Source organism: Lissotriton vulgaris, chromosome 1_1, assembly GCF_964263255.1.
Source record: "Lissotriton vulgaris chromosome 1_1, aLisVul1.2, whole genome shotgun sequence".
In the NCBI taxonomy this organism is placed as follows: Eukaryota; Metazoa; Chordata; class Amphibia; order Caudata; family Salamandridae; genus Lissotriton; species Lissotriton vulgaris.
The window spans coordinates 1,855,900,052-1,855,916,028 of NC_141685.1; the positions used below are offsets into that span (position 1 = coordinate 1,855,900,052).

The 15,977-nt window shown below is 42.3% G+C and overlaps 1 protein-coding gene across 5 annotated transcripts in view; it reads left to right on the top strand.

Moving 5' to 3' along the window:
• FOXP2 (forkhead box P2) overlaps positions 1 to 2,642 on the top strand; it is a 269,974-nt gene extending 267,332 nt beyond the window's left edge. For all 5 annotated transcript variants that reach the window (XM_086919355.1, XM_086919351.1, XM_086919359.1 and 2 more), the window contains exon 18: positions 1 to 2,642. This exon is cut by the window's left edge and continues 1,233 nt beyond it. The gene's annotated coding sequence lies outside the window, so the exon portion shown is untranslated.
• The last annotated feature ends 13,335 nt before the right edge of the window (positions 2,643 to 15,977 follow it).

Genomic DNA, 15,977 nt, shown 5'->3' on the forward strand with positions numbered 1-15,977 from the left:
AATGTGGATCACTGACCAAAACAATGATGTACTTGATGAAAATGCAGATTTCATATTGTTCGATACCTGTATGACATTGTGTTTTAATTTCTATTTCCCATCCAATCATTTGTTTTGTTTGAGTGAATACATGCTGTTAGAACGTCTTGTATTGTCTTAATCTTTGTGTGTACTATTTTTTATAGTATTAAGTTACATTGAACAAAAATAGTAGGAACCAAACATAAAAGGTCTAGTAAAGCCAAAAATTAATTTCATATTGATTTAAAGTGATCTAGCTAAGTTTTTACACTGAAAGTGAAGATATAGCAATTGTAGTCCATGGTATTTATTTCCAGTCAAACCAAAGTTACATATAATTCTGCCTCTGCTGATACGGGATATTAACACTAACAATACTCTCCCTTCGGTAGACTAGCATAGGCCAAATTGTTGGAATGCTGGTTTTCCTGAGACCTCCAACCCAAAAATGATATTGCGTTATGGTGTAGTTGAAAATAGCATAGTCAGATGTTTGCTGAAAATGTTACGTGTTGCTTTTCATGTGCTGTGCCAATTCTTATACTTTTACCCCCAACCAAGGGACCTCATAACCTAATTATGGTTATTGCTTTACAAACAGTTTTGAGAGAAGGTGGCTGCTAGAGCTTTACATATACACCAGCTCCATGTGATGGAGCAGGTTCTTGCAAACTAAGCTCATCATTTGCTATTTGCTGGAGTCAGCAAAAAAGACTTAAAGATACAGTCATCTATCACGCCAAATAAAGGGATGTAATGGCTTTCAAAAGGGTTTCCCCACTTATCCAAAAGGCTTTCTGAAAGCTTCTACCTCTGCACAAAAAAATCAGAACAAATATGGCAGATTGCATGAATTGTGAGAACGTCACAGTAACTGCTACTTTTCATTTCTGTGGGTTATGACCAAAAGAAGGCCTATGTTCCTTATGTCAAAAGGTAGTACTCATGGTAAAGGACCAACCTCTATCATTTATGATGGTAAAGTGGTTACATCTAGAAAGGAAACATTTCTCTTGAAAGGACATTTTTAAATGTCATTGACAAACTTGATTTATTGTGACAATGTACATTCGATGTACCTATAAGGAATATTGTGACCTAAGATAATAATGCTAAAGTGTGCATACCTCAGTTATAATACTTTTGAAAGGAAGTCTCAGCCACAGAATGCATATACCTGTAGAGTTTTGCATGGGTTTTGTATAAAATACAATTTTAAAAAATAGCTGCTTGCACATTATACCAGAAAAACCTCCAAAACTGCAATTGCTTTGAAAATAGATTTTAGTTTTTTTGGGGGTTTTCTGAAATGCTTGGTCTGTATTTTGATAATTGTGCATATTATGTAAAAATGTTGGTGGACCCATAAATGATCTGACTTTTTTCTAAGAAAAAATGTTGCTTTAATGCATTTCATCAGTTTTTACTCTTGTATCATTGCTTGCTAGTAATAGCAATCCTGCTGTCCTGCATCTGCTTTGCGTAGCTGTTGTAAGGCTTTGAACTATTGTATGTATTTATTGCTTGAACTTCTGTGCTTACCTTATAAAGCATAATGTCTGACAATTGCAAAAGCTCATACAGTTTTGCTTCAACCATAAGCTTGAGATGGTGAATCATATTTTTTTCTGTATACAGCAAATTTTACCTGTAGCACAAACATTTGTTTATGTATCGGTGGAATATATATGTTTATTTATCTTTTTTGAGGTAAACAAAGTTTTGATACTTTTCATTACTGTGTACTGTGTTCATATTTTGAATTCTCTGACGTTAGAAGTCATGGTGGAGAATCGTTACAGCTGTTATTTGTTCTGTATTCATGAAGTTCACTGCTGAATAAAATAAAGGACCAAATCTAGAATTTGAAAGAAAACTGTCTACCTCTAACACCAGGGAGTTATCAGATTTTATGTTACCTTGTTTTAGACTGCAAAGACTGAATGTCTTAAACCTAGTGGGCTCAAGGCTTATATTCAGTGTGGTTGAATTCATGACACAGTTATACAATTGACAACAACAATTTCATTTTGGCAAGACTGTCTTAAGTATTTGGCAAATTTACCACTGAGTTTTCTTTAGTTAACCCAACAGGGGAATCCTAATATCAGAATTCCGTGCATACAAATTGTTACATCATAAGCAGACATTTCTCTGTGATTAGGGCATCAGAAGCACAGCCAGCTAGGAAAAGACTGTAGGTATTAACTGCACTTACAATATACCATTGTGGACTTTAATATCTTTATACAGACCCTGATGTTATGATTTGCAAAATTCTCCAGATTTATGCCTGGTCTTTAAGAGCACACTTCAGTATTTTAAGTGCACATGTAGTTGTTACTCCATTTGTGCACTTCATTTGTACCATAGAGTTATTAAATGTAACACTTTTTGACCTCCCTAAATAAAGACTAACAATTAAAAAGGAACTTTTTTTGACCAGGTAAGAAATTGGCAGAGCTAATGCAGCAAAAATGAATATGTACATTTTATTATAAAATTGATGTATGAACAGTGTTTTTACTGCTTTTGGATGTAAAAATGTATATGATACCATTCTTTCATTTGCCTACATTTCTGGAGTATAAATAAAAAGTGGAATTCTTTTGGCCCATTAACAACCTGCAGGGTTTTATTATTTCATGACATCATACCATTGTAATTTAAATCCAAACCCAATTTTAGATTATATAATTTATTTTCAAAAAGAGTAAAACAAAGATATGATAGATGTTGTGAGATTAGTAGTGATAAAACAAGTGTGCAAGACTGGAATTGCAAATTTTACATATGGTTGTGAAAGATGTGTTTGTGGCTTGAGAATATTTGGCTGAAATGTGCTCACTAGTAATAAATGGCCTTTGCCTAAAGAACATTGTGCAAAGTTTATATCTAATATTAAGGTTCTCTGCTTAAAATTATGAATTTCTTCTATGAAATGTATCCTATGTGCCACCAAAATAAGCATGCAGTGATACACGTGAGTCATTAGTGCTAGTGGTATAATGCTGTGATAAATAATAGTAAAGTGTCAGTTAATAAATTCTACAGTATAAAATCAAGCTAAAAAATGGAGTAGCAATGGTGATTGGTAGGAAGACAACAGTGCAATTTGAAACACAGGAACTACTCCTTCCTCTAAAATGCAATGGAGAATCATTGTAATCATTTACAACAATATTTTTACATGAAAACAAGGCTACCTATTTTGGAGCTAAGAAAAAGCTGTTTTAGTTAACAATTGAGTGAACATGAAAACTCTGAAGTCTGTCCTCAGGTATCATGTCCAAAAACATATAAACAGACGCAGAAACCTTTATGTCCACTTATAGAAGAAATAGTCTGGTGGAAACTAGCAAACCTATTTGTGGATAAAACAGAGCTGAACGGGATACACCTAATTTATTAATGGGCTTAAGAGACCTAGATGCGGCACCACTAACAATCCTTTTAATTTTTATCAGAGATAGAAATGATGACACATTACCAAGAGGAGAAGATTGAGTCTACCACATAGAAATAGAAACAGTTTTTAGGTGTTTAGATTCAAATTTTATGGAGGTGAAAAATGGAAAGCAAAGGGGCTAGTATTGTGGTTGTTCCTTTTTATTGTCCGTATCAGGAAAACCATGATCATAGTACTCAACCATGCCTGTCTGTGCAGATAACACTCAGTTCGGCGACGTTGACCTTCATTAGTTCCAATAGACGCTTCCCGACCCATCAGAATTTTAAGGTCTGCAGAAAGACGGCTGAGCTGTCTTATTCCCCCTTAGGAGTCTGGCTGTTCAAAGAGCTGAAAAACTACAGTGGAAACTTTAGGGAGGATTGGGGATTTAACCTGCCACTCAAAATACCCACTATCTCTGCAACCACAGAGCTAACGGGACCCGAGTAGTCTTAACTCTGGGTATAGAAATAGAAGGTACCAGTCCAAGACCCATAGTTGATACCTGGAAATTGGTTGAAAATAACAAGGATTGTACAAATAACAGTAATTCTTGTTGGAGAAACACATGTAGCAATAAGAGATCTGAGAGAGTTTAATTATGAATGTGGCACACTAGAGGGATATTGTGGATGTTCCTATTAAAATACCAATAGATAATAACTGTAGTATTTATCCCATATCTTACTGTTGCAGTGTAAGTGAAACATCAGCAATGTGAAATTTCCAATTCTTTCTGTCAAGGAAATGCTTTATTCTGAAGATTGGGTTTTTGGAGATACTTCCTACAGTAACCAACGTGACTTTGACTGCTCTCTCTATTAAAGTTTCTCACATCCATTTAATTGCTGCATTTCAAATGTTAATCTCCTTTCTACTATATTATATGTTTACAAATGTAGTTCTGTGTGATTTTATAAATTGCTGCTGTTCATTTGGTTTACTCAGTTCAGTTTTGTGTTTTTTGGTGGCAATCTGTTCACGTATGTCCTCACCTCACATTCTAGGTTTTTTATGCAGTTGACAGTCAGTAAATATATAAACAACATTAATTCACAACCAGTCTTTCTATTGCAGCTTGTTGGTTACTTTAGAGTGCCCTTAAAATTCAGAGAAGGCAGAAATGATGATTGTGGTGGGTTCTCTATCAAAATTGGTTCTTTGTGACCTACACCTTAGCACAGTATGCCTGCTCCAGTGACCGAGACCTGAAATCTGGGTTTCTTCATTGACGGTGACCTTTTTCTAGCACCTCAAATCAATGTAGTTATTTTTTTAAAAACAACCAGTACACAATCTCCCTTTTAAATGTATTGTCAAAATCGCGTTGGGTGCCGCCTCCTTACGGCTAAGTGCGCGGTTGCCATGTGACCTTAAAAAAAAACATTTGATTGGTTCATAACATTTCCCATTGTAACAGTTGGACGACCCCATGCATTTTACTCATTCCCTCTACAGCGTTTGATGAGATACACCTCTTCTGCTTAGAAAGCTTTTCTCAAAAGTGTTTTCCTGTATACACATATCTTAAACTACACACAACATGCAACAATCATCTTGATCAATATTCATGCTCTGTACATTAGCCTTCCACGTGTGATTGCCATGCATCTCAAACGTTCCATCAAAAACAAATATGTGTTACACGATGCCCCTGGTGTGTTTGTGTGTGTGCACCTTATAGTGCTGCCTTTCGGCCTGAGTATTGGTGTCTCAAAGGAGTATCATCAGCCACGGGCAACCTGCACATTCTAGATCACATGCCATCTCTTTAACAATCTGCGAGGTCAAAACTACAAAAGAAACACAAATAAGTACACTTCTTGGCCAGACAGGAACTGAAGAACGCCCAGGTCCCTGGAATAAGTTTACACACCCCTACGCTGGCCTGGCATACGCAAGCCCAGCCCACTTTGCCTACGTATGCGGTAGGATTACTGCAGGCTGCGCTCTCTATTCATTTTAATAACGCCGAATTATTGTTTTAAAATTTCATTCTTTGAACTTGTACTGATTATTAGGAATTGGGGAATGACTGGGAAATTGTAAAACTCACCTAGAACTTTGCCCTGCACCCCGGTCTGTCATGGCAAGTGGCGATTGAACCAAGGGCGAACATGGGGCACTACATCTTATCCTCACTTCCTGTCTCCTCGGCTTCCAGCAGGTGAGCGGGCTAGTGCTCAAGCAAGGACAACCTAATTAATCTCCTGCCGGGGCGGAGGCACAGTCGGATGCGGTACGATTACTGCAGACTTCACTTTCTATTCATTTTAATTATGCCAAAATATTGTTTTAAAACTTGGTTCTTTGAACGTGTACTGATTTTTAGGAATTGGGGGAATGACTAGGAAATTGTAAAACTCACCAAGAACTTTGCCCTGCACCCCGGTCTGTCGCGGTAAGTGCAGATCGAACGGAGGGTGAACACAGGACACTATATCTTGTCTTTACTTCCTGTTCCCTCGGCTTCTGGCAGGTGAGTGGGCTAGTGCTCACGCAAGGACAGCCTACTTAACACAATGCCAGAGTGAACACGCCAAAAGCAAGCCCGTCTGAGCCCGTCCTTGCCAGACAAGGCCAGAGGCCATAACCCCTGCTCGATTATATCCAGGTTTTTTGCCAGACAAGGCCAGAGGCCATAACCCCTGCTTGATTATATCCAGGTTTTAAGAGATGTAGCACCCTGGACCTCTACAAGCTCAATAGAAAGCCCTCAGTAAACAGTCAACACTTGTGGAATGTAGCAGAGAGGCACACTATCTGCCCGGACTGTGGGTTCTACTTTCAAACTAGAGGGACTAAATCTGATTCTTTTCTTGATAACATTCAGCGAAGCATATATCTTCTGAACTGTAGGTCACTCCCAAAGCACTCGACCAAAATCGCCTTGCTATTAGATGACCTTAAACCTGAACCCCTTCTCTAAACTGAGACCTGGTTGAATAGTGATTGAGAACCAGACATTATCTCAGCCCTACCCCAGGGATATTACATTCACCGTGAGGACCGTAAATCCGGCAAAGGTGGAGGTATCGCAATTATTCTTAAGGACTCCTTTAACTGTTGCTGCTCCCCCAATCTAGTACCTGACTGTGAAAGCCTCTCCTTTGCAATTGAGTTTTCCCCCACAAACACTTTCTTCAGGATTCTTATCTATCGTACTCCTGGGGCTCTTGGACAGTTTCTAAGCGCACTTCCATCCATCATTGCCAACTTAGCCTCTATCCCAGCCAATTTTTCAATACTAGGAGACCTCAACATACATTTGGATAATCCCTCTGACCATAATACCAGGTAACTAATGGCGAGCTTGGAGGCCCTACAGTTCAAACAGTTAATACTTGAATCTACTCATGGAAAAGGTCACACTCTTGATCCGGTATTTAGTAACTGCTCATACCTCACAGTAGGAACGCTCTATCCGCTTCCTTGGACAGATAATTTTCTGATCCCCCTTTCGTGGGATTTCTCTAATCTGCCCTCCTCATCAGCCCCAAATACCCATAAGCAACATAATTGGTGCAAACTCTCACTTGAACTCTGGTTAACAATACTTGATGCCTTTACACCCTCCTCTAACACCAACCCCATAACAGAAAATGAGGAATATAATAGCTGGATATCTAGCTCCCTTGACACCATACTTCCCCTGAAATCTTCTCAGGCCAAACTTAGTAGTCCATCTGCACCATGGTATACTTCAAAGTTTTAGGAACTGCAGGAAGTCAGAGAGGAACTGGCGAATCGACTACTCTCCCCAAGTAAAATTGTGTACAGGGAAGCAATAAAAACATATAGAAAGGAAATTAAGAAAATCTCAGGCAGCATTTATTAAAAAAAATGATAGCAGCTGCCTCAGCACCTAAGGAAATTTATCGCATCGCTAAAACTCTGCTTAAACTCCCCCAGATACCTCCCAACACCTCAGATACCAAACCGGATGTAACAATCTAGTAGAATTTTTTGTACACAAAATACAAAATATCTACTCTTCCTTCCCCCCTCCCCAGCTTGACCCTGCCTTGTTGCCCGATACCAGCTCTGGAGCAGCCCTTACAGTCACCTTGGATACCTTTCCCTTTCTCAATCCAAGTACACTGACCTCCCTCATGTATAAGGTCAAATCTGGCGCTCCACTTGACCCAGTCCCAACACGAGCCCTGTTGCCAGCTATAGCTAATATCCTTCCAACTGTTTTGAACCTGCTCAATGCTTCCATCTCATCTAGCATTGTACCCCCCTCATGGAAGCAGGCTATGGTCAGGGCTATATTAAAGAAGCCCACACTTGAACACGATAACCCTGGGAACTACAGACAAATCTCCTTGCTGCCTTGGCTGAGCAAGATATTGAAGAAAAATATAATTGTAACATTGGTTGACTTTTGGAGAATAACAATCTACTTGACACCTCTCAAACCGGGTTTTACCCAACACATGGTACTGAGACTGCCCTTCTTGCAGTAATGGAAGAGGCTAGACTTATCTTGGATCAGGGAGGCACTGCAGCAATTATTCTTTTAGACCTAAGTGCTGTGCTTGACACTGTAAATCATGAAATTCTGCTACATCGTCTCACCTCCCTAGGTTTCGCAGGAAATGCCATTACATGGTTCCGGTCCTTTTTGACAGAGCATACCTTCCAGGTCTTTGAAGCTGACTATGTCTCTCCCAGTTCTCCGCTCGATTGTGGCGTCCCTCAGGACTACTCCCTGAGCCCTACATTATTCAATATATATACACGCCCCTTGGCTGAGATTGTCCGTCCTTTCGGGATAAAAATCATCACTTATTTCAACGACACCCAGCTGGTGGTGGCTCTGAGCCAGCCGAACTCCCCTTCATCCAATCTGAGCGGTTGCCTGTTGGAAGTGGCTAACTGGATGACTTGCTCCTGTCTGAAACTGACCGGAGAAAATACAGAGCTGATGCTCCTGGGTCATGCTCTTCTGTTCAATGCACATTTACTGTGGCCTCCCTGTCTTGGACCTTCACCACCTCCAAAAAGTGCAATAACAAGCTTAGGCATATGGTTGGATAGTTCACTCAATTTCAACCAACAGGCGGTGGTGCTATCTGCCTCATGCTATGGTCTTCTCAGACTATTATGCAAAATCATCCCTCTGCTCCCTTTTCAGGCGAGACAGATTATGGTGCAGGGCCTAATCTTGTCTCGCTTAGACTAAGGGAACGCATTGTATCTGGTGGCCCCTCAGTCCACTATCCATAGGCTTCAGATTATTCAAAACGGTGTTGTCTGAACTCTCCTTCAAATTCCTCGTCAGCATTCTTCTAGGTCTGGCCTGAGGGAACTATATTGGCTCCCAGTCAAGGAGCGAATCCAATTTAAGGCCCTATGTATCGCTCACGGAGTTCTCTGGAAAATAGGCCCGGACATCTGTCACTCCCTGTTCTCTCCCTAACAGCCAACCAGACAGCTATGATCTGGTACAGCCCAACTTGCCCTTGTTCCTAAAGTTCGTAGATCAAGATGTGGCGGCACTTCCTTCTCCTACAACTTGGACAAGCTATTGAATGCTCTTCCCCTCCCCCTGCGGGCGGAACCCAATCTACTCACCTTTCGCAAACATCTAAAAACCTTCCTTTTTAACTAATTGTTCGGCTTCCAACATCTTCTGCTTTTGCCTGTGTCTGCAGTGCTAGGACACCTCAGGGTAGCTACCATGCTATACAAGAACCACTTTCATTTCATTTATTCATTCATTATAGATAGGACACCACACGTCCCTCTTCTTACACACTACCTCAAATGATATGCTTCATTCACCTCGCATATCACAATGTGCAATAAAAATAAGAAATGGATCCATGAGGTGTACACCATACTGGCAATCAATACAGGCTCTAAATTGTGAGCCCTACTGACTGTCGTCTACGAAAGGCATCCATTTGGTGTACACTCTCCTGCAATCAACACTCCATCTGAATTGTGAGCACTGCTGCCCGTAGTATTTGCTCTCACAACAATGACAGCAGATAAGCAGAGCAGCCTGAGTGCACAGGGCCTCCAATTGAACGTGGGGCGGCGGGAGGGGTGGGGTGTTTCAGCCTGGCTGAGTAGGTGCGAACAAATGATATTGCAGTGCATAATGATGTGATCTCTGACCTCATTCAGTCTAATTTCTGTCTCATTTTAAAGACCTTCTGGACCGTACTGTAGGCCTGAGCCAGCGGGCAGTGCTGCCCTACAGACACCTCTTGAGCACGGTGCTGCGGGAGGGGTGGGATGCATCATCCAGAGTGCGCACGTGCGAATAAGTTATATTGCCATGTGTTATGGTGTGATCTTTGACCTCATTCAGTCACATCTCTGTCTAATTTTAAAGACCTGCTGTAACATAAGGTAGGACTGAGCCTACGGCAGCGCTGCCCTACAGACACCTGTTGAGCGCGATGCTGCGGGAGGGGTGGGGTGCATCACCCTGAGTGCGTACGTATGAAAAAGTGATGTTGCCGAGCTTAATGATAAGTTCTCTGACCTCATTCAGTCACATAAATCTAATTTTAAGGACCTACTGGACCGTACTGTAGGCCTGTGCCAGCACAGCGCTGCCCTACAGACACGTGGCATTGGCTTTTAGGACACTGTAGTGAGCTCCTTGTAGTGTACTTCCTATATTCCCAATAGGCTCTGCACATTGGAATAACATAAAGAGCAGTGTAGACGTAGGACTGAGGTCATCTAGGTCTCTACTGACTATGTTAGACTTAATTCGTTTTTTGCCAGCTAGCTCAGAGGTCAATAGAAACTTTCTTGAATGTTCAGGAAAGGGTTAACCATCCTCATTTAGACAAGAAGGGATTAGTTTCTGACAACCGCATAAACATGACCACTTTGCTCCCTCAGAATAAAGATTATATCTCTAGAGTCGTGTGAAAACAATAGACAACTGTTTCGCTCAGTCAATCATGCATGCTTAATTTCAACAGAGTGCAGAGAAATAGAGAGACGGGTGTTTTCAATAAAAGGTGTTATTTTATTGAGCAGTCTTCTTTCTTATGCAAAGAAATGAATTGCCACAATTGCAATACTTATTATAAAGTAAAGTGCATACAGTAAAAGTAGTATTATGAAATAATACTGTAAAAGCATTCAATCAATCAATCAATCAATCAAAGCATTTATATAGCGCACTACTCACCCAGAGGGTCTCAAGGCGCTAGGGGAGGGGGGTCAGCTACTGCTCGAACAGCCAGGTCTTGAGTTGCTTCCTGAAGGCGAGGTGGTCCTGGGTCAGGCGGAGGTGAGTCGGGAGGGAGTTCCATGTCTTGGCGGCGAGGTAGGAGAAGTACCGTCCCCCTGTGGTGGCTCTTTGGATGCGGGTGACGGCGGCGAGGGCGTGGCCGGTCGATCGAAGCTGGTGTTTGGGTGCGTAGAAGTTTAGGCGGTTGTTGAGGTATCCTGGGCTTTGGTTGTGTAGGGCTTTGTGTGCGTGGGTGAGGAGACGAAAGGTGATTCTCTTGTTGACCGGGAGCCAGTGCAGGTCTCTCAGGTGTCCGGAGATGTGGCTGCGACGGGGGATGTCCAGGATGAGTCATGCTGAGGCGTTCTGGATCCGCTGGAGTCTCTTCTGGAGTTTGCCGGTGGTTCCGGCGTAGAGGGAGTTGCCGTAGTCCAGACGGCTGGTGACGAGGGCCTGGGTGACCGTCTTCCTGGTCTCGGTGGGGATCCACAGGAAGATCTTACGTAGCATGCGCAGGATGTTGAAGCACGGCGAGGAGACGGTGTTGACTTGTCTGGTCATGGAGAGGGAGGAGTCCAGGATGAAGCCCAGGTTGCGTGCGTGGTCTGTTGGTTTGGGTGCGCTGCCTAGGGCGGAGGGCCACCAGGAGTCATCCCAGGCGGAGGGTGAGGATCCCAGGATGAGGACTTCCGTCTTGTCCGAGTTCAGTTTCATGCGGCTGTTCTTCATCCATTCGGCTACCTCTTTCATCCCTTCGTGAAGGTTGGCTCTGGCGGTGGCGGGGTCGTTGGTGAGGGAGAGGATCAGCTGGGTGTCGTCGGCGTAGGAGATGATGTTGAGGTTGTGCTGGCGTGCGATGTCTGTGAGGGGGCTCATGTAGGCGTTGAAGAGGGTTGGACTGAGCGAGGAGCCTTGAGGAACGCCGCAGATGACTTCGGTGGCTTCCGATCTGAACGGGGGGAGGCGGACTCTCTGTGTCCTTCCGGCGAGGAAGGAGATGATCTACTCTAGTGCCTTCTCCTGGATTCCGACGTTGCTGAGGCGCTGCACTAGTGTACGGTGGCAGACAGTGTCGAAGGCCGCGGAGAGGTCTAGGAGGATGAGGGCTGCTGTTTCTCCGTTGTCAAGCAGGGCTCGGATGTCATCGGTGGCTGCGATCAGGGCGGTCTCGATGCTGTGGTTGGCTCGGAAGCCAGACTGCGAGAGGTCAAGGGATCTGTTCGTCTCGAGGAAGGCGGCCAGCTGCTTGTTGACGGTCTTAGCCTTGATATGGGTTCTTAGCCATATGATACTTTAAAATGGATAAAATATATACATACATAAAAACATTGACTAACAAACTCAACTGGTGCTTCTAAGATACGCCTACCCTGGTGTACCTGACCTAAGCCTAATACGTGGGAAGGAGTAAGTAAGTTGCAGTTTTAAGTTAAGTTAGGTTTTTTCCAAGAATTGGAATCAAGAATTATCTCTAAGGTTTTAATCAGCTCCGTACCTTGGTTATAGAATGAAGGAGGTCTTGTATCTCGTTTCTCAGGACTCGATCTCCCAGCAACCCGCGAGGGTGACTTGGGAACACCGGAGCTGGATTTCTCGGCGTGAGAAAAGGCAGCTTCCCCAGCGCGTCAAAAGGGAGGGGCGGTTCCTTCGGCTCTCGCATCAGCTGGGCTTTGGATAAGTAGATAGCCGCTCTGCTCCACACCACCGTGTGTTTGCTTAAGGCAACGTTGGTATATTTATACCTGAAAGGTGCCACTTTTGACGTAAGGTTGGACATAAGACGTCACTAAGAACTAACAGTTCTTTCTGGACTCCAAGAGTTCTTGTGCAAATCAAAACAAAAGCAGGGGGAATTCCCGGGCTGCTGGAGGCTTGGTTTGTTTAAAGAACGCGTTGTGCTTTCCAGGAGTCTATGGGAGTAGCCTTGCCGTGTTTTAAACTGCATGGGCTATTACTAAATATGGATATGATTCCTATGCCTTTATAAGGATATTATTTGTTATGACCACATAAGGGCATGAATCGGGAATATCGAATTAGGGTCCTAGATAGAAATACAACATCCTTACTAAGTGTACATGCACACAGGCTCCCGCCACTGCATTACATGCGTACATTATGCTTCTAGCATGCGCTCTGTTCCATTGTACGGGAACGTTGGTATAACATATTATTATTTAACCTTTTGTATTCTCGTGCACTCCAACTCCACTTTGAACAATGATTACCACTAACAGTTTGTAGATCGTACTTCAAAAACAAAGGATGCACTCAACTCCTATTTTCTATAAAGCTTGAAATAAACCTTCATTTACCTCCAGACGTTTCCACTTCTAAATTATTTCTCTATTTTCAAACATTCCATCGATTGCCACAAGAAGGGCGGAGCAGGAGCTGACCCCGCAATGATGTCCTGGCATTCTGAATCTGACACCTTCCATTGTGGTATCAAGACACCCTCCCAGACCAGAGACCTGGTCTACCGTACAAACGTACCCTGGACTAGGAGCTTGCACCAACATGTCGTGGGACACACTTTGGTGGCAGGTAAGCAGTGAAGCCTTGGTGTGCAAGACCTACAATTGAGCACAGTGCAGGGGGTTGGGGTTGGGGTACAGCACCCTGGCTTCACAGTTGCATGCAAGCAATTTTCCCGTAGCTAATAATGTAGGACTATATTATCAAAGAATGGCAATAACATTATCACCATTTTAGAGGCAGGAAACTGCTGTTAAAGTGGCAATAAGGAGTTGATAATATGCCCTTGTTAATTACCATAGAATCCCAGGTTTACACCAGAACCTGGGCTTCTATGGGAATTCACATGGGAAAATTATCAACCCCTTATCGCCGCTTTAGCGGCAGTTTCCTCCTGGTAAATCGGCGAGAAGATTATCACTAGTCCTTGATAATATGGCCCATAATCTCTGTCCTCATGCAATAAATTTTAAGGACATGCTGAACCACACTCTTTCTCGCGGACCCGAGCATCCTAGACAAATGGGTGACAGGAGATAAACACTAAGGACTGAGTGCAATAGGCTGAAGATCTGTCTCTTCCTCCCTCTCTTCTTTTGATTCTCCCTCCCCTTCTCCCTTCCACCCACTCCCCCTCCCTTCCATTATCACTTTTGTCCTTTCATTCGGATGACCTTTCTTTACCTCTTCCACATAGCACACATACTTATGTTTCTTTTTTATCTTGCAGGTTTCCTACACTGCTTCCATTGGAGTCCAACCCACATTTTTTCTATTATACTGTTTCTTCTATTAAAGTTACATTTCTATTTATTTGTTTTAATGAAGGTTATTTTTTTTTTCAAATAAAGAACTGAGTGTATAGGTATTTTTTGTCTATTATTTATTAGGAAAATCATCTGTTTATAGGAGATTTTAAGGAAACATTTTTTTAATATTAGAGTGCACCTACCAAACATAATCTAACTGACTATTAGACAAATGAAGCCGGGGTAATTGTACAACTGCAAGAGTTCTATGATTGTATCACTTTATACCACTATAAGTACTGCCCGTGTGATTACTGAACAAATAATGCCCTGCCTAGGACCACCGAGGCTCCAGGGACTGCTGAGGCCCACCCTGCATATTTGAATAAAGACCTGGATTGTGGCGATGCCCGGACATCAGTTGGCCTCGAAACCCCAGAAAAATTAGTAAACAATACCCGGGAAGATGGTTCTCTCCTAGGCTGCAAAACATCTCTCTGCCCTTCCTCGCCTAATTTACATGTGACATTAAGATCCCCAGTTTTACAGAGACCCCGCAATATAATAATTGTATTGGCCACAGAACATTACCGACCAGGGGCCTCATTTAAAAGAACGGTTGAGACCCTGTTTTTTTTGTTTTGTTCTTTTCTCTCCATTTTTACCATCTGCATCCCCTTTTTTAAAGGGACACAAGGTTTTCCTCCTCTCGCTTGTAGTGAAGAAGCAGAAGAAGCACAAAATCTAAAAGGTAAATACTACCAGAAGTCGGATGACATAGTTCAATGAGCCGACGACCCTGGCATTAGTAGGAACAGCGACATGAAGAAACCGAGTCTTCAGCAAAATGCAAACAATTTTGTAATATTGGTGAGTGGTGCCTTCTTTTTGTCTTGTCCTGCTCATCGCCAAATTTATGTAAGAAGAGGCAGATCCAATAAGTAGATTTATTACAAGAAAACAAGACACCTGAAACAACCGCCAACAGGATCAGACAGAAAAGCAGCCGTCTAATCCAGCACTGTGTACAAACTCCGTAAAGTTCCCCTCATGACAGCCCTACATTCTAACATGACTTACATTTGAATACTACACAGACCACATGACTTCACAGCAATAAGCTCAAGGTTTCATCCACAAGTCTTGAGACCGGTAGGGGTAATTTTTGCTTCCCACTCCCTATATTGTATAAATGTAAACTAACACTTCTTCCACAGGTATGCTACAGTGCCCAGAGAACATCACTTTACAGCACTGAGTTCACAATTTAGGCTCACAGTTTAATCCCGAGTCTTCACACCAGTAGTGGTGAGTAGTTTGCTTCCCTCCCTATATATTATAAACGCATACTAACACTACTTACACAATTATACTACTGCGGCTAGTATCCTACAGCCAGCAGCTCAGTTTCATCCCCAAGTCTTCACACCGGTAGACGTAACTACTTCCCTTCCTGTTTCTGTTATACTATCAACACAGAGTAGAGGTCAGCAGTTTGCTTCCCCCTCCTTGTATGGTATAAACACCTACTAACACTGCTTGCACACGTATGCTACAAACACCAGACCACATCACTTTACAGCAATGACCTCATGGTTTAGACTATCAGTTTCATTCCTGAGTGTAGCAAAATATCATATCAGCACCATGCCACTCTAAGCAACACCGCACTTACAGACTCGTAAAAGTGATAAAAACCTACTGGCGACCGCCAGTAGTTAATCAAGAACAAATACAATAGTTCCTTGATTCTTTTACCTTTAAAAACCTCTCTATTACTGTCTTTCTACTTTTCCATATAAACAGTTTTTTAATATTAACGTACACATCGAAGTCAGAAATGCAACATATTCTATCAACACACTTTCTAGAACATTCCACAACACATGGAGGTTGAAAGTTCATATTTTTGCAACATTTTCTCTTACATGTGTAGGTTAAAAGTTCACAATTGTTTTAAGTTCAAACAGTGCCTTCCAAATGCAAGTAGCAGGTGTGGTTGAGTTGAGAAAATGTTATTCTATAATATGTAATCCAAGTGCAAACTGCTTTTTCTTAACCAATCACAACA